Below are 23,482 nucleotides of genomic sequence, written 5' to 3'. Positions count from 1 at the left end.
ATATCTCTGTGACAAGGTGGGTCTGAAAACAAACTTTTATTTTTTTCTTTGGTAGTTATTCAGAAGCATATAGGCATACAGTCAGCTGCTTCAATTATTATTATTATTTAATCGTGTGATCATGAAAAGGTGCATATCATTAGGATTATCTTTCTAAAAAGATTAGGCCTTGTATTATTTTAGTGGGGACTGGCCTTTAATAAGAGACAGTCAACATTTTTCTAATACAGCTCCAAATGGGTCTCCTAATGCAGTTATCTCTACACAATTAGAAGGTCTGTATACATTTTTCTCATAGCTCTAATTTTATCTCGTATATATTTTCTGAGTATTAGATGCCCTGCTTTATAGATTTTACATGTAAGGAAGTGCACAGATAACAATCATTTATTTTAAAATTCCTATGTAAACACTGATTTCAGCCCTGTAACTAGGTTAGGAAATGAATGAATTTATTCCCCTTTAGGGTCTGAAACTTAATAGCAGACTTCAAATGCAAAAAATAAAGAAAGCCTAAGAGCCCAGAATTCAGTGAGACAAAACTGTTCACATAAGAAACATATATGTTGAAGCATTAACTGAATTAAGGTTGTGCCTTCCACCCTACTTAGTCATTAAAAAAATAAAAATAAAAGTAAATAAAAATACATGTATCCTTTTTTTTTTTTTTACCCGTGTTTCTTGTCTATTTCAATTATCATCTAATTAAAGCAGGAGCTGTTTACCTCTCTGCATTAACATGACCTTGGCTGTGCAACAGACATCATCATGTCCTTATTAACTAATACCATTTGCAATTTCCAAAGCACTGCAGCAACATTTACTTTGATTAAATTATTATTACTTATGGCAGCTACAAATCAGATTTGGATCATGATTCCATGACTTCTTTTATAAACAAAATGCTCCATAACTAATATTTTTTCCATTGCTGTTGATTTGCAAATTATTCTTTCCCAACTAAATGCTAAACTAGACAATGTGCTGTTCAGAAAACACGTCATTCAAATTTCTCTTTCTTACAGATTACCAGGAAAAGTTTGCAGCTCTGGAAATCAAGAGCTTAAGCACAAACACCTCAGAAGCTCCTACATGCCCCTGGAAAAAACCAAAGTTATCAAAAATGTCTTGGGGAATTTGCTGGGTATGAATGCTACAGTGACAGATGTAGGTATTTTATTTTGCATTTCACCACTAAGACAGCACGAGTAATGTTCTCTGAGGACTTCCCGAAGGTGATTTTACATATACATACTTGTGTTAGCGTACTGTTATGCACAAAAAAACAACAAAAAAAAATCAATTACTACCTCACAAATAAATATTTACATAGTAGAAAACATTTTTCTATATTGTATTAGGTGGCCCATTATCCATACTTTTTTCCAAGGCCAATTCCAATGTATTTCTACACTTTCCTTGCTCTTCTCTACAATCATTACACAGAACCAAAATAATGCTAGTTTTCAATTGGCAACTCTATTTTGGTAAATTACCTGGAACCATTGTAGGAAAAAAAATATATATATATAGAAAGAGAAAGAGTATAACAGTTTAAAATTTAACTTATTGCTATTAAAAAAGCACTGATTATACTGATATAATCATATCTGTGGATTATCTAGGCATCTCAGCTGTTGAATATTTTACAGCTGTTAACCCAGAGGGGAGTTGAAAGCTCTGCAAAATACTCTGCAGAATATATCCATGGCTATAACTCTGATCTTGCTCTGCTGAGTAACAATTTGATTCTGCCAGGTTGTCTATATTTACATTTCCCACTGACATCAGTGAGCATTAATGAGTCTCTTAAAAGGTGTAAGCAAGGCTGACAAGGCAACCAGGCAGTAACACACATCTGGCTAGTATGCATGATAACATGGTATCAGATTTTGGCAAACAGTAGACATTTCAGAGATGATCTTGATCTAAAACTCAGCAAACAGTCTCTCAGCCCTACAGATTAGCGAAAGAGGAATTTACCTGAAAGGGCCTCTCAGCTCCAGTTTGTAGCAGATATAGTCATTACAATGAAGGATCTATGCATAAGATACACCGCTACAATAAATGATCTCTCTTTTTATAGAGAGATATATCTAAATACATTAGAAAGACAGAGTCTAAATTCCTGGAGCACATAACAACCTTAAGAATAAATGGTATATTTATTGTTCTTCTAAAAATTCCAAACAGTAGAGGATTATAAAAAGAAAAACTTTTTTTTCTCCAAGAGGCTCTTTTGTTAATATTCATCTTCTCATTGATGCTCACAGAGTATACCCATGAAGAAAGTTTCCTGAGAGATATAATCCATAATTACTCAGAAGACTTGTATTTCCAGTGGTGTGGACTGCTGGAAACAAATTACATTTACTGGAAAGATGACCTGAAGATTATGTACAATCTGAAGATCAGTAACCTTATTTGTTATTAACCTGCAACAGACAAATGTGATTTGGAGAACTGAGTTACATGATTTTCTATGATTATTGTTATCAATTATATTTTAACATTTTAACAATGAAAATCTTGATATAAAATGGATTTTGTAAACAAAACATATAAATAATTTATATAAAGATATTTTTATTATAATGTCTCTTTACCAGATTAAAATATTTCTATACTGGTTCTGTAGTTAGCATCCAGATATTACATTTTGGACAGCTAGAGGTATTGTTATGAATGGTCTCATATTCAGAGATGACATAAAATTTTGGACATAGATCCTAATTTTGAAGTTGATAGAAACTGTTCACTTACTGTAAGACTGTAAGGTTATCAGAAAAAAAACTCTTATCTTAAAAAAAAATCTTAAAAAAAAATCCTCCAATTTATACTATAAATAATGTCATTTGATCACAAAGTGACATTTAGTATTATCCAAGAATTCAAACTTACTTGGCCCAATTTAACCCCAAACTTGAGGACAAGCAGGGAGGTAGGTGGTGACCTCTTCTCTCTGGTGACCAGGGATATGACAGTAATGAAGCAATGACTTCAGGTCGCATCGGGAGAAATTTAGATTGGATATTAGGAAAAAGTTCTTTACTGAGAGGGTGGTCAGACACTGGAAGAGGCTTCCCAGGGAAGTGATCACATCCCCCAATTTCTACTATCCCAAAGTTGAGGGTAGTGAGCTTGCTGTGTGCCCTCCTTGACACCCATAAATTCAGACTTATTCCAGCTTCTTTTAATTCTCCTGACCTTGATTTCTCTTTCTTCTGCAGTAATTCATTCTGGTTTTAGTTTAGTATTAAAAAAAAAAAAAAAAAGTATATCTTTCTGACTTTTCTGTGATTATTTTTGTACTATATTGTAGACTTCTTTGAGACTTTTCATTTTAAGGTTGACGTAAATCATTCCAGATTTTTTATTATTACAGATCAGAGATGCATCCTTTTTCCAGAAATTATAAACAAAGTAACTGTGATTTTCCATGTTCTATTTGTATTTTGAATTACTAATTTACCCCCTTAAATAGCTCGTGATACATAAGCAAAGTACAAAATAATTAAAATGTTTAATTAATAAGGCATGAGTCCCCACTGGACTTTACGTTCCTTCTCTCTGAGAGATGCATATAGTTCAGATGGCAAATGTGAACTTCACTGACAGCTAAAGCATAGTCTTGCAGAGATATCTGTAAAGGTTTATAGTCAGCTGAGAACTGATGAACTGCTGAGTTAATAAAGTTAAGCAGGAAAATATTTAATAACAAAGATATGTATCAAATCAATATTTAACTTTTCCACGAGTAACTATGTGGAAAATGTTTCTGCACAAGTGCCGGAAAAATTCCCGGCTGGCCAGGCTGGTTCATACACATTTATCAGAAAATAACAAGTCTGTGTATGCTCTTAAACTGCATTATAAACATAGGAAAAAAAAAAAAAAAGCCAGGAGCCTCATCTTCCCATTCTTGCCCATGGGCTCAGTTTGTCTGATGCTTCTAGAGACTGTCTCAAGAGATCTGTGGTACTAAGAATTCAGCTGACTCTGTAAGCACGTCCATTTGGAACCTGAATGCAATCTGACCATGGAGCACTTTGAAGGTGCTGTAAAATGTGGTAAGCATTTAACAAGCATTTCCAACAGAAAGTATAAAGTTGTTAGAGCCTGAAGTTTTTCATTTAGATTCTGCAGACATACACAAATGTCCAATCACCATCACTCCTTACAGAACCTACCTGTGTTGAGTTAGGTGTTTTTTGTTGTTGTTGTTTTTGTTTGTTTGTTTTTCTGCAAGATCACCAGGCAATTTTACTGAGGCCCAAACAGTTACGACTGGATATTTCTTTTTATAGAGGGGTCCACTACAGAATGCCAGCTCCAGCCATCCATAGGGGGATATTTTGTGTTGCAGTCAAGGTGGAGAACTGCAAGCACATACCATAGCTACTCACTGAAATCGCGAGAGAGTGGTGAGAAATACAGCATTTCCTACAGGAACTCCAGCAATTTCTTACCTCCAGGACTTTGGCAACACCCAGTCAAAGTCTGCTTGTAGTTTATACATAGATTTGAACAGCCTTTAGGTGAGGAGGTTGCAATAGATTGAAATTACATCAGCACAAAGATTTTCATAATATTAAAGATCTTAACATTTAACCAACCATAGAGAGAACACTGATTTGATTGACCTTTAAATATGCAATCCAGTACTATCAGACAGCATCAGAGCAGCTTGTGTGTGGTCTGCCCAGTGCACCTTGGCAGGCTACTTATGTCCTTCAGCTTTTCCTCTTTGGTCCTCATTTTGCCCTTGTCATTTCTTTCTGAACTGTAATTTGGGCTCCAGTCAAACCTGTTGTGTTTATGCAAGATCTGCAAGATTTGCAATTTTAGCAAATTATATTGGCTCCAATGAGGTCATGTCCTCTTTCACGTAAACACTCCACTACAATTCAGTTCCCTTAATGAAATGCTCTTAAAAAATAAATAATAATAAAAAAAATAAAAATAAAAAGAGAGACCAGCCCAAAGCTTTAATTTTTTTTTCTTTTTTTCTTCTTTTCCTTAGATTTTTGACTTGCCCTTCTTTCTGCTGTTTTTTATTCAGTGTTCTGAATTCTGCCCTTTAAAATTTCATAGCACAACACTGCTGGAGGAGGCACAGATAGCAGTTACTAGAATATTAAAATTAATTGTTCAGCAGGCAGTACTGTCTGAAGACGTGTGTATGTTCACCTCATACAGAGGTGCCCCTTCTTTGATATTCATGTTGGCTGAAGTTATGACTATGCCACTGTATTTATGGCTTTCTAACTGACTACAGAATGTGCCTCAGATTTTTTGGTATAGCTTTTGCTGCCTTCTAACTGACATTCATCATCCTTAACAATACAGTCTATACTACAAAAAAGAGATGTACATAGAAAGGATTACAGAAGCCCTCAAAAGCACCAGGAGAGAATTAAAGAATGCATGGATAATTTAGAAACCAATACTTATCAACAAATCTGTGCCACGAGAGGGTATGGTTTGTGACAATATGCTGTTGTATAGCGCAACCTGTACCATTCCTAAAAAATGTTGCCCAACACCAGCTCATCACCCTGAGCCACTTCTATTTGCACTATTTCAACCTTGCAAAGACTGTGGTTCTGAGACATGTCACAGTGTCATTACAAAATGGGAAAGAAACTTGTACTGCTTACTTCACCTGGAAATAACACATAATGAAGGGATTAGATGCTTTACTGATAAAGAAAACTTATCACAGAGCCAGGGAATGAACCTCCAATTTCCAAATCATAATTCTATGCTTCATCACCAAATAATCCTTTCTTCCAGTGCTATTCTAAAATTTATTTAAATGAACTGACTGATATTTGCAATGTTGAACCAGCTCATATTCCCATTCCACAGTATATACTGAAATGCCCAAAGCAGCTGTAAAGACACCCTGTCAGCCTGTTTATTTCAGTTACTCCCAAGGATATCAGTAACTACAAGCGACGTAAGAGATTACTCTCCTTCTTGCTATTTCATGTATTTGTGTATCCAAGAGATGTGTTAATTAAACCTCACTGCCGTCTCTCTACCCATGAATATTTCAAAATAACACTGTGCACAACTACCTTAGAGATTAGATCAGTCATGCTGAGGTATCATATAATTGCAGGCACAACACTAAGTTTCATGTGATGCACATTTAATATTGAAACCCCATATATCCTTGTTTGATCTTCTACAAAAAAAGTATTTGCACTTACACTATTTCCGGTTATTTAGTCATCTCTTTATTTCTTGCTATGTGGGATGTTTTGTCATCTGGACGTTGGAAGTACTATTGCTATACACTTTTAGTTCTTTCTTGTCCTTTAGTTGGCTAGTTGTAGGATATACTGGTGGAAGGAGGGAGGGACTTTGAACATGCATACATTTTGCAGAGGTACCTGTTTTGAAAGATCTGATCCATACACCAGTAAGAAGACTATCTAGCTAAATAACTGTCCTTGAATAGCTTTCCTATTGAACATTTTAAAGGCAAGGTTTAAAGTAATATATTCTGAGGAAATGCACAGAGTGAACTGAAATTTCATTTTTCATGGTTGACTGGAAAAAAAATGTAGAAGATAGAGCCCAGAGTTAGAAAAGCAATAAGTAATTATACATCTCCTCTTGTAGCCAGTATTTATGGAGATCACACAGACTGTTTTGCTCTGTCCCCAGGTAATAGGATAAGGATCCCCAGCATGCAGCTCTCCGGTGTTTCACAGAAACTGCTTGGCTTCTAAGGGCATGTTAAAGGGTTGCCCTTACTTTCACCCAATAAGAAAAAGGAGTACAGATGAACTGCTGATGTACAATGTTAATACATTTGTGCAAAGACGTACATGCATTGGGCTCTCAACTGCCTCAGCAGCTGCAGATCCATTTGCTAAATGTTGGCTCCCCAACAGCTACTGTCTATATGTGTCTATTAGAGTACTTACCTGGCAAAAATAAATCAGTATTCAATTTAAAGTATTTCTTACTGTTGAAAATGTTTTTTACTATTTACATAGTGACCATACAATCATTCAATGTACCAAGGATATGCCTACACATATGGATACTAAAACCATAGATGTTATTTGGTCATTTTTCAGTTTCTTCTTCTTATGCTTTGTTATGAGTTATTTGCACGGAAGGCAGTTGTTTCAGAATTGCTTTTGCCATGCTAGAGCATGTGACACTGACCATTCCCAGTCAGAGGAAGAGATGTCACCATCTCATGGGGAGCTGGGCAGAACATCTGTTCTGGTACAGATAAGTATTGTCTGTCAAGAAGACAATAGCATGAATATAGGGCATGCTAATTCAGCATGAACTAGCTTATGCCCTGCAGACTGGGAGTTAGCTAAATGTTGACATGTGACCATGTAGACATGCCTATTGAAGTTACCAATGCCAGAGCGTGTAGATAACAGATGTCAAATAAATACGAGTGTATTAAAAACAGGAAACATTAGTTTTCAAAGTAATACCTTTGCTTTGCAGGGTTTTAGGGAAAAAGCAATGGGGTAGCAGCCACAGATAAACAGGTCTTCAGTTAAATGTTTTATCAAGGGGGAGGCTATTCCAGACTGGCAGAGATATGACAGTATGTGTCATATCACATCTAAACTAGAAATGGTTTGTCAGAACCTCAAGAGAGAACCTCAACCCCTCTAAGATATGTTGAACAGCTAGAATGATATACTCTAAGTGTAAGGCTTGCCACAGTAGTCCCCACACTTAGGGTCTACTGGATACTAGGAAGACAGCTATGAAATTGACCTTGCAATCTGCTGCAAGAGAAAGCCAATGAGATGAAGGACCACGTGGAATCAAAGTTTAATGGCCAGGCCTTAAAGGCAACAACTGTGCTATAAGCACAGTGGTAATAATGCAACTATGAGTGACTTCGCCCAGGACAGTTCAAAGTTTCTAACTTGCTACAGCTGTTATGGCCACTTCAGTCTTCTCCTAACCCGATTACCATTATCGCATCTCATTAAAGCCTACAAATTATGTCCTAAATCTAATCTGTTTAGTCTGAAGTGTAATTTGGTTCTATAGTCTCGTTGTCATTAGACAACAATGGAAAAGCTGTCAACTATTTATGAATTCAAAGTTAGCTATTCTCTTCATATCCCAGTGATGGCAAGACCAAATACTATGTTTGCTATGTTTTCTTGTTGGGAGGTGGGGGGAAAAAACAAACAAACAAAAAAAAACATGGAAGAGAGGGTAAGAGCCCGCTGGTCAACAAGTGATGGGTACTTTATAAAAAGTAGTTGCAGTAATGGTACAAATACAAAACAGAATTGTAGCAAAAACATACCTTAACAACAGTAGTCCATCTGGAATCTAACAAGTGGCTTTAGATGTAAGAATAAGACCTGGTGTTGTGGGCACTGTCAAGTTGTCAGTGCAGCCTGTAGCTCAAAACATGAATTCTTTGTGTATGAACAATGTAAACTTCTTCAGAAATTGCAAGGGAGGTGTGGGTGGACAATCAATCACTGGGAAAATAAGAACAGACAGCAGCATTTGATCTACTTTTAAACTCTTTAAAATATTCTTTTTCCATGGCCATTGTACAATATCTATGCAGGCCTTCTCCTCAAAGGATCTGTATGTTCAGAACAAGAGTAGCACAAGCCTTTCCAGAAATTCTGCAGACTCAGATATACTTTTAGGCATAATGTGAACAAACTAAATGTCAAAATGTTATTTTGAAAGAGAAAATACAAATTTATGCCATCTCTAAAGACAGAATCAGGTTTGGTGCACTGTTTGTAGGGAGTTCTAGTTCACTTAGCTATTGGTTTTGTACTGGTTTCTCTACTTTGCTGTCAGTCTATATTTTAGCAGATCACTAATACTTTACAGATGTAATAAAAGCTTAATATGAAAAATCTTGTAAGACTGATTGAAACATTTTTTCCACTTATAAACACAAGATTAAAAACTAATTATGGTGTACAAACTCATAGTTCCAAAAGAAACAATGTAGGCAGATGTCTTTCACTCAGTAATTTAAGAATCATTGAACAGATGAAAGGCATTTTCTTATGTAAAGTAAGTATTACTGGAAATTTGTAATGAATCTAGCATATTTTTTACACCAAATCTTTGAAACAGGTCAATGATATTACTGTGGTTGAAGTCCTTGAATCAAAAGCTAATGTCTTTCTAAGAGATTTGATCTAATCTAGCCAGAACTTAATGAGTGAAAGTTTTCCCTGACTGTTCTTTTAATATTCCATTCCATTCTTTATTCATAATTCTGTAAGGGAAAAATATCTCCACACTTGTATTTCATAATAAAACACTAGTCAAGACTTAGATGATCATCACTGTAAGACTTTGATGCAGGACCATACGTAATAAAAACTGGTAACTCCAGTGAGATCAGCTTCCCCAGGGGATGTTAAACTAACAGCAGCGTTAGAGAAATTTAAAAAATAAGTAGATTCTGCAAACAATAGAAAGAAGAACATCAAATTAACAACAAATCAGCAAAGAAACCAACAAAAGAGTCAGCCAAGTAAGTGTCAAGATTACATTCAGATGAATCTGAAAGAAAATCCAGGTTTAACTCTTCAGAAAAGGAACAGAAATGATAAATGAGCTATAAAAGTGCACTAATATTACCAAACTAGAAAACTAGCAAATCCTGTGTTAGTTTGGGGTGTTAGATATGTTTCCTCACAGATGATTTCCATCTCAAAATTATATGCAAATTCAGACCTTGAAATCTCACTGATTGTAATGTATAACACAGCCCAATTGACTGATTTCTGGAATAGGGTAAATAATAACATTCCTGCAGCACCAGCTTATGCTAACTATACACCTGGTCAGCAAGTAAGGTCACTTCTTCTCTAGCAAGTGAGCTTCACAGAGCAGATTAATTCACATGCTTCCTTGTGTACCTTTCTCGTTTTTGTTTTGTTATTGTTGCTGTTTTGTTGTGGTTTTTCTTTGTTTGTTTTTTATATAGCAACACATAATTAACATAAAAATAAAAGGGATTTTTCTACTGTCTTGTAACACCTCATTAATTTTTACATGAAATTAAAAGTGTGGAAATGTTTATTATTATTAAACATGGTCTAATAGACCACATATATCATTCTTACCATCGATTTTGCAGGTGTGGTCCAAGTATATTTCCCTCCTTCCCAAATCCTTATTATTTATAAATAAATAAGACTATCTTCTCTTGAAATCAATTTTCTCATAAAGTACTTTTTGAAGTAAGGTAGTCTTATTATTATTCCAATCTTGAATGCTACAAAGATCATCCCTAAACAACATTGATGTGTTGGAAAATATTACTTGGATTTCGATCACAGAAGTTAGATTATGCTAAGTATTTTAAATGCATTTTTGTAACACAGACTTGTTAAGTTTAAATTCTCTTCTAGCATGATTATGCTATCTTAATACTGTCAGGAATTACAGCCCCATTCCATTTAATTTACTTCCCAGCCTTATTTCGACAGTTTAGCGTTGTAATGGTATCTCCAAATCACATCAGAAGAAGTAAAAATTCAAATGCATGCCATGCTCTTATTCCAGAGAAAACTTTATACCTTTTAATTCTTCATCTAAGGAGCATAATTAATGTCCAAAAGATAAACTTTGGCAGCAGGAAGTCTCCGAAGTTTCATATGGTTTACAATTTCCATGGGACAAAAGAGGACAAAAATTAAAATAAAAATGTTTTTAAACAGTTTGCATCTTTTAAATATGTCACATTCATATGAAGCTATCTTTGCCGTATTTATTCTATATATTCCTTTTTATTCTCTCCTACATTTCTGTGGTTCAATAGTCCTTCAAAGTTGCCAGCTGCCTTTCAAATAATTTATAGATGCCGTGAAAAGTATCACACAGACCTTCAGACATTCAGATTAATTCCCTGCATCGCACCTTCACTATGACATCAGCTATTATACAACTTTTTGAAAATATCTTAATTTAAATTTGTTGCTTATGTAAGTATTTTTAGTATGTTTTTTAACTGGCTTGAATCAAAGAGAATGCTTACACATACATATTTCTTAGATGCAGGTACAGAAATGGATTGACAGGTTTTTTCCTCTCTTCTTTCAAAAGAATTCCTCTCCATGTAGGCCAGAATACACATTCATTTAGCAATGCATTCATGACAGGACATTGTAGGTATAGACTGGATAAGTTTGCTCAGAATGAGAACTCAGCTGTTTTCAGAAATTAACTCTCTAGGACTGCTTCCTAAGAGTTCTTCTGCAGTAGTCTACAAAACTTATCCCATAAGAGCTGTGATTTACCCCTAAGCTAAGTTAACAGTACTCTTAGTAGTGAAAATCCAATGATAGTTTTTCTGTATGTACTCAGAGCTCCCAGTTCACACACTTAAATCCAAAAAGTCACCATGCTAAAAATCTCCAATAACTTGTAATTTGCCTGACACATTTGTGGAGATGAGCTCAGGACATTCCATCCATGGCTATCCATCCTCCTCTTGTAAGTATTTAAGTTTGAATTCTTAAGTAAGGATTAAAACTGATGGAGGCCTCCCTCCTCCTCTTGGCCACTGAAAATTTAACTAAAATGCAAAGTGAAATAGGAAATATACTTCACTTAAAAGCCTGATACGTGATTTTAAAAAAAAGTTAGATCTGTGATATTTTTGGATAGATGCATTAATAACTTGCCTAGGACATGGGTAAGTTTATTTTTGTTTTTCTGAAAGGACATTTTCAAGGATACAGCAAGACTGAACCACTTCAAGAAAATGTTCTTCCACAGTGAGGATAGCTAAAGGCAAGCTAGAGGAGCTGTGTTAGGATCATACTTGTCCCCCAGTAAATACTTATCCTCTGGGCAATACAATACGTAACAGAACCCATTGCCTAGCCCTGAGATCAAAAACTGTTTACATTTAAGAAAAGAAAACAGTGTATGTTTAAACCCCATAAATACTTACACATTTTTTACAACGTGGAACTTCCAGCAAAGAGATTTGATTTTGAGAATGTCAGTGACCAGTCTACATAAAAAACATCAGTCTGAGTGCCCAGACCAAAACAAACTTAAACTTGTATCCAAACCTCTAAAGTGAATAATAACAGAGGTTTTAGGAAAATTGTATTAGAAGCAGAAGAGGTACTGGGACTTTTCTCCTAATATTTTCCACATTTGCCCCAAATTATGGCAATCACATTTTCGGTACTTTTTGATTCATCCTTCCTGTTGGCACGTATATTTATTCCTTTTTATATTTTTTCCTCTATAAATGGGGAAATTACTTAAGAGAGGTCATTCATTTCGGCATTGTGTGAAAACATGCTGCTTCCCTTTGAAACTTTCTGCTCTTTGTGCCTGCTCCATGTTCCTGTGTTACAAGCAATGATAAATTAACAGTTCCCTACTGATTTTCTTTGCATAACACAACGTTATATAAAGGTGTATCACGCTCCTTCGCTCCCTTTGAAGGCTGTCATAGTCAGCCCTATTTACCTCATGTGGAAGTTTTTCCATATTTCTGACCATCCTTAAAATTCTCTGTACCTCACCTAGTTCTAAGGCCTCTTTGAGGAAGTATGCTGCAAAATGCATTCAACTTTCAAGTTATGAAGCACTGTGAATTCACAGTATCATACTGGTATCTTCTGTTTTGCATTCTGTTCTTTCCAAATAATTCATTTTCTTGGGCTGCTGCTGCAAACCAATTCAATGTACTTGGACAGCCACCCACAGTAAATCCAAGATCTTGCTCCTGATTTTTCACCTCTTCCCCCTAGTACCATGGGCATTTGCCATCTTTAAATTTCATCTGACATTTGTCATTCACTCTGCTGAGCTTTTTGAGACCGTTTTGCAACTCCTCATACTATCAGTAGCGAAGATTACCCTGAGTAATTATTGTCATCCAGAGACTATATAACCTTACCTACAATATCAAGATTATTGTGTGATGCAGACCCTAACCCAGATCTTTGTGGCATTTGATTGGCAAAATCCCTCCACTGTGAAAACTGACCTTTTAATCCTTGTCTCTGTTTCTTACCAATTGGAAGCCTGAGAGAAACCCAACCCTGTTATTTCTTGATAGTTTTATTATCTTTAAAAGTTATTGGTAAATAATCTTTTCAAAAGCTTTTTAGAAGGATTTATGAAATGGATCACCCTGAGTCACATGCTTATAAGCTTAGTGATTCCTTTGCATTTCTTTTACAATATTATATAGTATAATAGCTTGAGTTTGGATTGTTAATTGCATCTTGAGTATGACAAAATGAGTTCTTGGTAGTCTGTGCAAGCAGTTTATGCAGCTGGTCTGATACGTCCACTCTGAACTTGTACTCACACCTACATTTGATACAAGAGGAAGCAGTGCAGACAGCAGATATTTTAATCCCCTGTTCAGACCTCTCTGGCACATGCTGCCAAACAGCATCCTTAAAGATGTATCAATCAAACACAGAAGTTTCACTTCATTATTGCAGAACTTTCTACTCTATGCAGCTCACCTCTTAACTTAGTATTCACACATGCATGCTTACAAATATATGTATTCCTGTCTTTCTTTCTTTTTCGTTTTTCTTTTATTAAAAGAATCAGTGGTGAAAAGTCTGATTGGCTCTTGTAGGCCTTGCTCAAGCATAGAAGGAGCCAACAGCCCCTTGTTTGCTCTTCAGAAATAGAGGTAGTAGGGGGCTCAATCCAGTTCAGATTACCCTGAGCAGAAATTCTCTGAGGCCCTATCCAGCAGTACCCTGACTTTTAAGGCAAGAAAATGTCTGGTAGATAAGGTCTGGAATCAGACTGCCTTATCTCTCCAGCACCAAGCAAAGCTTTGGCATAAGAGGAAATTCACACCAGCTCCTAATATTGTTGCACATGGTGAAGTCTCATTCTGGTACTTCATTCTTCAGTGAAATAATTTCTGTGAATGAATATTACATGATGGGAGTAACAGTGGCAGGTTCAATGCAGATTCAATACAATAGAGTAAAAATACCTCCAGAAAGGTAACAATAAAGAATTTTAAAATGAAACATTTCAGTATTTCCAGAATACAGACTATAATTGCTCAATAAATCTAGTTGAATTAAATTGTGTTAATCAAATAAAAAAATTTATTCCAGACTGCAAATAGCACAGCTGGTGACATGGCCAAGCATTTCAAAGCACCATTATCACAGAAGAAAAGCTGATATAAGGATGGAAAATAAATTATAAGTGGGAGAGGATACTGAACACTGACTGCTTTTAAATTTATGAGCCCCCTGCGGTGGTGAAAGAAAGCAATGGTTTGAATAACTGCACTAATAGATAATATTGTCTTAAATTTGAAGTTTGAGCTTTCAATATTGTGTCTATGACTTTGAATGGAGAAGCATTTGATTTTAAATGAGTGTAGCTTAACATGACATGCTTCAGTTTGCTGGCTTTATTATTTGAAAACCCTGTAAAGTGTGAGACTTACAACATGTTACTTGATTACGAGTTACTATTTTTCAGCACACTCTGGGTTGCCTCAGAAAGAGTAAGTTTAAAAAACAAAACAAAACAAAACAACAACAACAAAAAAACACCAGCTTGAGCTTGCTTAAGAAACTCTTCAGTAGCAAGCATAGAAAAAGTAAAATGAGAGGTTGTCATTACTTTGAGACCATTTTGAGGTTTATGAGGTTTGAAGCAGAATTCATCTCTCCACAGCAGAGTTAGAGGGTGGTAAGTTTGCAAAAGTATTGGACAGAAAGCATTGTAAACAAGACCTAGCAAAAGAAATAAAAAAATACAAAAATAATTTTATTTATTTTTTTTTCTTAAAGGACTGTATGGAATTTTGTTCTCTTGTGGCCCCTTAGCCTGGGACAAAAAATAAAATAAAATAAAATAAAAATAGAAACCTGTCTTCTGAAGCCTAAAGGGATTTAGCAGGAACTGCTTACTTAATAATTCAGTAAAAAATAAACAATGATATTACATTAGTCCTTAAATAACACCTTGCTAAATGTGTTGTAAAGGTTAACATTACTCTTATATTCTGCAGTCACATAGGATCTGGGAGGTTAGTTCAGAACAACGAGTCCAAAAGTGCAGCCTGAGAAACCTTTTCATACATTTCACAAAAGGGCTTTTTAATTGTGAACACAGGTTGATTTGAATTACCAATGATAAATGTCAGCTGCATGAATTCTAGTTAGGCGTGAACTAAAATTATTCTGATTCTTCCTTTCATTCTGTTGTATGGTGAAGATATAATGTCACAACAAGCTGCATCTCTCTTTGGCCCCAGGGCACAGTACAGGGCTCAGGAAACCTAGATTCAGAGGTTGGATTGGATATAACCTTATTGTGAAAGCTTGGTTAAATCTCTAAGTCAATTTTCTGGGAATTAAACACCTAAATGCTTTTCAAGATCAAATCCTCTCTGGAAAAGAAAGAAGTAGAGAAATCCATATTCTCACAGAACCTGCAAAGTTAAGATTTTGTCAACACTTATAAAAAGGACCAAACAGAAATAAACATTTTGTTATAAAGAGCTTGGAATAACTGTCAGATTCAGATGCTGTACACCACAAACCTCTATTTCCAACTTTGCTGTTTGCCAGCTGAATGCACTTTGGAAGTCATTTCACTGGATTGTGCCTCAGCTCTCCCATCTGGAAAATATTATCAATCTTTTCTTTTAAGCATTTTGAGATCTACTATGGTGACTGTGTAATAACAGTTTGGTTTGCTGTTCTCACTGAACCCAAACCTAAAGAGGAAATACAAGTTGATTATCAGGAACAGCAACAGAGTATTTTTACTATTAGTTGCTAGTGAGTACAATGTGCTTTTTTTTTTTTCTTTTTCTTTTTTTCTTTTTTTGTACTGTTGAGGTAGCATGCATAAATCCAGAGATATCAATCATTAATATTAGTCCTCCTATACACAGCTTCTGGAGGAGATACTCTATTTTTGCCTCTTTTGATACAATGAAGTTAACAGAACATCTTCCCAAAATACAGGTTGATGAGGGACGTGCATTTCAGTCTTGCTGATGTGACTTGCAAAAGTGGAAAATATATGTAAAGAATAACCTGCCCTTCTAAATGCAGATATATTGTAGCTTTCCTTACTTCTTATTTATGATCTCCATTTCCCAACAAATATATCTAAGCTGAAATCCTGGCCTCAGGGAAGCCGATGTCAGAACTCCTGTTGACATTAATAGATGGTCTTAAGACTCTGTAAACAACCGAAATATGCCATTCAATCTCTATCACCTGGTTCAGATTTGATAAGGGCACACTTCAGTTTGTATCTACTTAAGGTTTAGACTTATGATATGCTTAAACGTTTCTCTTTCAGTGCTAATGTGTGTTTGTTTTTTTTTATTTTCTTTGTGTCCCCCAAATTATTATTATTATTATTATTATTATTTTGGACAGCTATCACCTACTCAAATAAAACACCATTTTATTGACAGTCCAAATTGTTTTGCTGTTTCACATATGCCAGACATACTACAGACTTAAAATGTAGTAGAAACAATTCTAAGTAGACACTTGGCTCTCATTCACACTAGTATGAGTTAATCAAGTAAAATGTAACTCTCATTCATTCAACAACACAAAGAGTAGAAGCATTCTCATGTGTCATTTTCTCCTGGGTTTATTAGTATTTCCTCTAGGTCAAGCACTGAATAACACTGCACTTGAACTCTCTTTATTATGCTGGAATAACAGATTGTCTCCATCAGGCAAGAATGATTTTTTTTTTTCAAATTGTTTCATTTACTGCACCTGAGGTCTAAAAGAGATCAGAAGAAAATATTATCCAGCTTCCTTCTAGCACTTATCCATTCCTAATGCAAAATCATTTTTCTGAAGATTAAATAATAATAATAATCATCATCATCATCATCAATAATATCAATCTTTAAGGTGTTCTAGAGCATCTTAAAAAGGATATCTTAAAGCAACATGAGAGAGAGAAAGAGAGAGATTATTAGAAAGAGAAAGCTCTGTCTGAATTTTATTTTACTTTGATGGACCATTCTGTTAGGACAAATCTGGAAGGGGCTAGTAAAAATATTAACCCACCATTCTTATAATTCAGAATTTTGGAACTGAAACCCTATACTAAAATACCTTCTAAAGCAGGTCCATTTTTTCAGCTAATTGTGAAAAAGAGGTAAGAAGACAAGAACAGTATTTCACAGAACATCGAATGGAGGTAGAGGCAGGGCTAGAAGTGCTGTGTTAAAGATGCAGCACAAATTACTCATAGCCATGCAGTAAGTTAAATATTGAGCAACATTCCTGGGACTGGCAGAATTGGCAGGAGCTGGACCACTCTACACCAGGAGAGGTACCTTTTGGGGACTGTGGAGTCGAACTCACTCCGTATCTCACTTAGCACTTAACTCCTAAAACCTGAATAGAACAGAACAGGACAGAATAGGAAGGAACTTACAAAGAACATCCAGTCCAGCTCTCTGACCATTTCAGGACTAACAAAAAGTTAAAGCATATTAATGACAGCATTATCCAAATGCCATTGGAACATTGATAGGCATGGGGCATCAACCACTTCCCTAAGAATCTTGTCCCAGTGTTGGACCACCCTCACAAGAAATACATTTTCCCTAATGCCCACTGTGAATGTCCCCTGGTGCAGCTTTGTGCTGTACCCTCGTGTCCTGTCATTGCTAACCAGGGAGAAGTACCACTCCTATTGGTTATTTTTCCATGGGTTTGCTGATAAAAATGTTGATACCTTTCTATGCACATTCTTAAACAACAGGTAGAAAATATATGGAAGCTTAGAGAAGTAGAGGGTAACTCTAATAAGTTTTAATATTAAAATTTGTAGGGCATCAACACCATGTCTGAGGATGTCAGCCAAACTGTCCTCAGTGATCTGACCTCCTTAGCACAGTCCAGATACCTGAGTCAAGAGAAGTCCAGCCTGGGCCAAATCAAACTCCCTTTTCTGCTTTCTAGCCCTTCAAACTCTGCTCCTTACGAATTCTTTCATCAACAAGGAGGGAGTGGGGAAGGGGGGAGACCAGGAAAGGCATTGCCAAGTTTTCACATATGGGAAAAGTGATGTCATGCAAAAACCAACGTTGATTTTCACCTCACAACCCCATTGATTTTAGCCAAATTCAGGTAAAATATGCACTTCCAAAATGTGCTCTTCCAAACACTTATCTGCTATTCTGAATGTTACTTCTCTCAAAGAAAGTAATCACAAATCCACCACCACATCTCACTGCTGTCCTAGTCTGCATGCATGCTGATTTTTCAGATAGCCTCCATGGAGCTGATCTCAGCACAGTTTTTTTCTGTAGTTTACAGCTACCTCCATTTCTGTCCACAAAATAAGGACGTATTAGTTAAATGTACTCAGTCTTCAAAAGTCACAGAGGGCAGGATTTTTCCTTGGGGAAGGAAAGAATACTCAAGTGCTAAAAAGGAACTAATGGGAAAAATATGTTAAAAGTTTTGTTTTAGAAAATACTGTAGGAACGAGGGAAAATGCCTAGAGATGGGAAGATTTGTAAATTTAATTTGCATTGTTAACTTCTACTATGTGCATTATAATTTTAGATAGCCATAGAAATCAGAAGGCATACGAAGCCATAAGAATACAAGGGAAGAGTCTAAGCAGAAGTGCCAGTTTAAGTACTTAAGTCTAATTCGTGTTGCAGAAGACAAACTTTGCATAACAACTTTTCTGAATTTCAGCTATTCTACAGCTGTTTTAAACATTAGTTCAAAGTAGTTCAAATTTAAACCATGTTAATAGTTTAAATTCAAAAGTTTGTTGTATTTTAAATAAGAAGGATATGATCTACTTTTCCATATATTGGTTAAATTAATAAACGTTTCAAAATCTAGTCAGCTAAACAACAATAACAATCCAGTATCATGGCAATGTTTGTCTTAAAAATGTTGGTAGGTTCTGTTGAGGATAAAAATACCCAAAACTCTTCTTTGAAACCAAAACACAGAATAGTCTGTTCTGAATCAATAAAAGACATAGTAGATCAAGAAAAATCTCCCAAAATCTGAAATCTCTTTTGAGTGATCCCCAAAACAGCAAAGAATCTGTTATTGACAGGGCTTGCTGGGCATAATGGGCTCTCAGCTCTACAAAATGCCCAAGGATAACTTCTTCACCAGGTAGCACACAGACTTCCATCATCTCTTTGTGGCTCTGCTGCTGAAGGGCACACACTGGGGAAACATGACTTTAAATAGCAGAACAGTACAGAGACAGAAGAGTGGAAAGAAATGGAGACAATAAGAGTCTGTTTGACCATTAATAGATATAGAACACCCATAGAAGTAAATCCCTAGGATTTGTTCAGCAGATGTCTGCAGCCCAAAGGGAACTTTCCATCTGAAAAAGAATACTTTATTATATTCTGAAGCCAAAGATGTGGGTTATTCCTGAGAAATGTATTTGTTATGGGGAAGCAAGTGAACTATTTATGGCTTCTCTTGTAAGAAAATGAAGAACTTATTTCCTGGAGACCCTCTTTCAAGACTTAATAAATATCTTGAATTACTAGACTGTCATGCAACTCAGAAAAGAAAGAAAAAATAATCATAGTCTGAACAACACAGTAAATTAAATTTCAATATTAAATTTTCAGTTATATTAACCTCATGAAAAACAGCTTTTAAGTAATAGTCTTCTAGTTACCAATACCCTTACTGTGTGCTCCAGCATCAGAGCAAACTACTTAAATAAGTGACCTTCAGTGCAACACTTTTTTATGCTGCACCTTGCTGGTGAAAATAAATAAATAAATATTCAAAAAGCAGTTACTGAAGTCTTTATATTGTGATTCACCCAGTGCTCAATCTGATTTAATTTACACATTACCTACAAATGTAGTTCAATTACACAATTTCTTCGAAGGCTGCTCTTCACGATCAACCATCCGGATCATTATAGAAACATTACTCTGTTTTGTTACTACCATTATTGTCACACTGGAAGAACCAACAAATTCGCAGAAATGTATCTGGAATGGTAGTGGATGTAAAAGTAAACACCTTCTGAACACAATAACTTGGTTAATTGTTTCCAAGTTTTTAGGGCTTCTTTTGCAAATCATGTTTGAACGTTTATGGTGTTAAGTCAGCAAATTAGTGAAATTATGCAATATCTTAACTTTAAAGTACATTTTTTTCCAATCAGTATTTCCAAGGCTTTATGCCTGGAACAGTGAAATCAGCCGGACCAGGTTTTTGTGCCTTTTAATATATCTGAAATCAAATCTTTCTTTCCTAATGATGCATCCTTCTGTTTAACAATATATTTGTGCTCAATTTCCATTGTGCATTAACCAGCAGTAAAGCCAGCATGCACAGCAATATTTGCAGATGACAATCAGAAATAGCTGAGATGGTTTAGAGCCTCCAGTCTTTTGTTCATAACCACCTCTTTGCTCCAACTCTCTGATCTGGCAAAAGAGACAATGGAATGAACCAGACACACGCTCTTGATTCTCCTCAGGGTGAAGTTAACCAGCATACAGAAAGCTATCCTAGCTGGTTGGTTGACTCCACATACACACAGGTAAAGACCTGCATTTGCATTCTGCAGTTCAGTCACAAAGAACTCTTCATCTCAGAATGCCATGTCATCTCAGAATTTGCTCTTGAAATTTTGTGCAGTGTCGATAAAAGCGGCCATTTTGTCATAGGCCTGAAGTAGCTGCAGTTCAGTCATTGCTGAATTAACTCTTCTTTTTGCAGGTCTACTGTCTGCCTGCTCCCACTGATATGAAGGGACTACCCTAATGCATATACCCACCAACAAACTGATCCCACTGCTTAAAAAATATGGCAGGTCTACTGCATGCCAGATGGTTTATGTTCAGATTTCAAGAGAAGAAAGTATTGCATCTGTTCAGTGGAAGCCAAAGTAATTGGGCATCCTTTATATTCCGAAAGTGTTTGTGCTGCTTTATAGAACAATGACTGAAACTTGTATCTAGAACCAGGACTTCCAGCTGGTCCAGTACACAGCTGCATAGTCCTCATAGCAGCTTATTGACTTAGGACCTTTCTTTGGCTCATTGCACAGAGCATCTTGGCACTTGCCAAGAAAACTAGTGTACATTTATAAAAAGCAGTACTGTCTGTAATAATTATTCTCCTTCAGGCATATGCCAAATTCAGTCAGATAGAATGCTGGCAATATTGTTGGTAGGTTCCTCAGATAACAAAATGTTATTGAGTTTGTTTTCATTAAAACAGAAGCAAGGAAAAAGAAAACCTAGATTTATATATATAGAGAGAGAGAGATAGACAATATATTAATTTTAGATTTCTCCTTCTCTGAAGGAGCAAAGATTAATCAACTTGCTCTTTCTGTGTTTCTGTTCTCACGAATAATTACGAAATGTTTGAAATTTTGATTCACCCATAACAAGGAGCAGATATATTAATAACTCAAGTAGAAATAAGACATTTACATCTCTCCTTTTAAGATAACTTAATTAAGAAAATTATTTGTGAACAGGTCACTATTATCTGTCCTGATTAATTTAGAAATTTGAGTAGCAGGAGAAATTACACAGAAAGAAGAACTTCAGAGGATGTTAAATAGAATTTCAATCATTGATATTTCTACTGTCTAACCCATAAAATATGTCATAGTGTGCAGTTGGGGTATTGATTTTCTGATGTCTGGGAGATGAAAATACAAGTACCCAAGTGTTCCTCTTGACAGCTACATTCAGAAAATAATCAAGAAAAAAAATAGTTTGTTTTTTTTTCAAAAAGTTATTCACATGCAGCGACTGAACTATTGTGAGGTAAACTTGATAAAATTAAGAATCTTTTTCTGTTGTTGTTTAATTTCAAGAAAGACATAAGGAAATAAGAAATAAATAGCAAGGATTTGTAATATCAAGTTTTATATGGGTACCAACTTTTAGAAGCAATGGAGTCTCACAGTTTCTTTAGTACATTCGTGTTCTCAAGTCACAGCAATCAAAAGGGAAACAACATGACACAAGCAGCAAAAGGCATAACCAAAGCTTGTGTGATCCTGAAGTTAATGTATTTAACTAAATTGCATTTTCACAGTTGGGTATATCTCATGTCAAAATCAAACGCAGATAAAGTAAAAGATTCTACAATTTGCTACACCTAAGACAGTTATTTCCTTTTCTGTTACTACAATTATTTTGGGCTTTAACTCTGTTGTATATTTCTTCTGGTGAGATTTAGCTTAGTTTTAGGGAATTGTTTTATAGCATTGCTTAAAAAGAACATTTTATGCTTCAGACATTTGACCAATATGCTGAGTTAAATCTCATTTAATTCTACCACAAGGTAGGATAAGGAAAAAAAAAAAAAAAAAGAAAAAGAAATATCTTTCAAAATATCAGAAATTTTTCAATCTTAGCATTGAGCATTCTGGGTTTTTGCTTAATATATCAGTTCTAATAATTACAAATCTATATACTTTTATCACTGCATACTATACAATGCCTCCTGAAATGGCTTATATTTTACACAGCTAGATGAAAATTAAAGGATGTGATTTTAATGACAGCACAGGTAGGCTTTGTTATTTGCCTGAACATCCAGATTTCTGCTAACTGTTGTTGCAAAAGCTTAGGATAGATCTGAGGCAGGCATTTTTATTGAAATTTTATGATACCTGCTGTAAAGTTCTCACCAGAGAATCAGGAGGGTCAGTTCTTAATTTAGACACTTATGAAGAAAGGAGCAATTTCTTCATTTCAGACACTTTTCTATTCCTCTGCTGAAGAGAGTGGGTTGACTGCAGGAGAAGAAGGCATATCTCTAATCATGTGTCAAGAATGGCACTGTCCATCATGGCATTGCAGTGAAGCCATGCTCCACCAACAATATCCATTAAATTAACATAATGATATTAGGAGACTGTGTTATAAGACAGAAAAAAACAATGTCACATGAAAAAAAAAAAAAAAAAAAAAGCTCATTTTGGTCAAGTTTTTCTCCCCTAGGTCCAAATAAAAGACTCTGATATAGACTTTCAAGCCAAAATGCATATAAACACTACAGCAGGTTCCAGAAATGCATAGAACTTAAAACAGATGTGGGTAAGAGGGTGTCTCTGAAATATTCAAACCAGGAAGAAGTGGTCTCATATAGAAAGTTTCTGCACAACAGAGGCTTCTAACTTTGTCTAAAATTTAGCTGAAAAATTTTGAAATACCTCAGACTTTTCTTGTTAGGAAATAGGTATGGTTCTGACAAATTTTTATTCATAAAATGCAATCCAGTATACCAAACATGAGATTAAGCCTGTATTTTATACAGTTATTTCTATATTTAAATTAATCCTATTCAACTCAATTTTCAGTCACTAAGCAGACTGTATAATATCCATTTAATTAATTTGCCTCCATGTCAGCTTTTAATGAAAGGAAAGAGATAGAGAATGAAGGTGATATTAAAGTTATCACTATTGCTAAGTGGAAGGTTCAAAATGT

The 23,482-nt window shown here is 35.4% G+C and overlaps 1 protein-coding gene across 1 annotated transcript in view; it reads right to left on the bottom strand.

Moving 5' to 3' along the window:
• LOC106035178 (cytochrome P450 4V2-like) overlaps nucleotides 1-23,482 on the bottom strand; it is a 168,791-nt gene that overhangs the window by 62,787 nt on the left and 82,522 nt on the right. The gene's annotated exons all lie outside the window — the stretch shown is intronic.

The sequence above is a fragment of the Anser cygnoides genome, chromosome 4 (genome assembly GCF_040182565.1).
Source record: "Anser cygnoides isolate HZ-2024a breed goose chromosome 4, Taihu_goose_T2T_genome, whole genome shotgun sequence".
Taxonomy (NCBI): Eukaryota; Metazoa; Chordata; class Aves; order Anseriformes; family Anatidae; genus Anser; species Anser cygnoides.
Note: the sequence above shows the minus strand (reverse complement) of the source record. Positions and strands in the feature narration are given on the sequence as shown.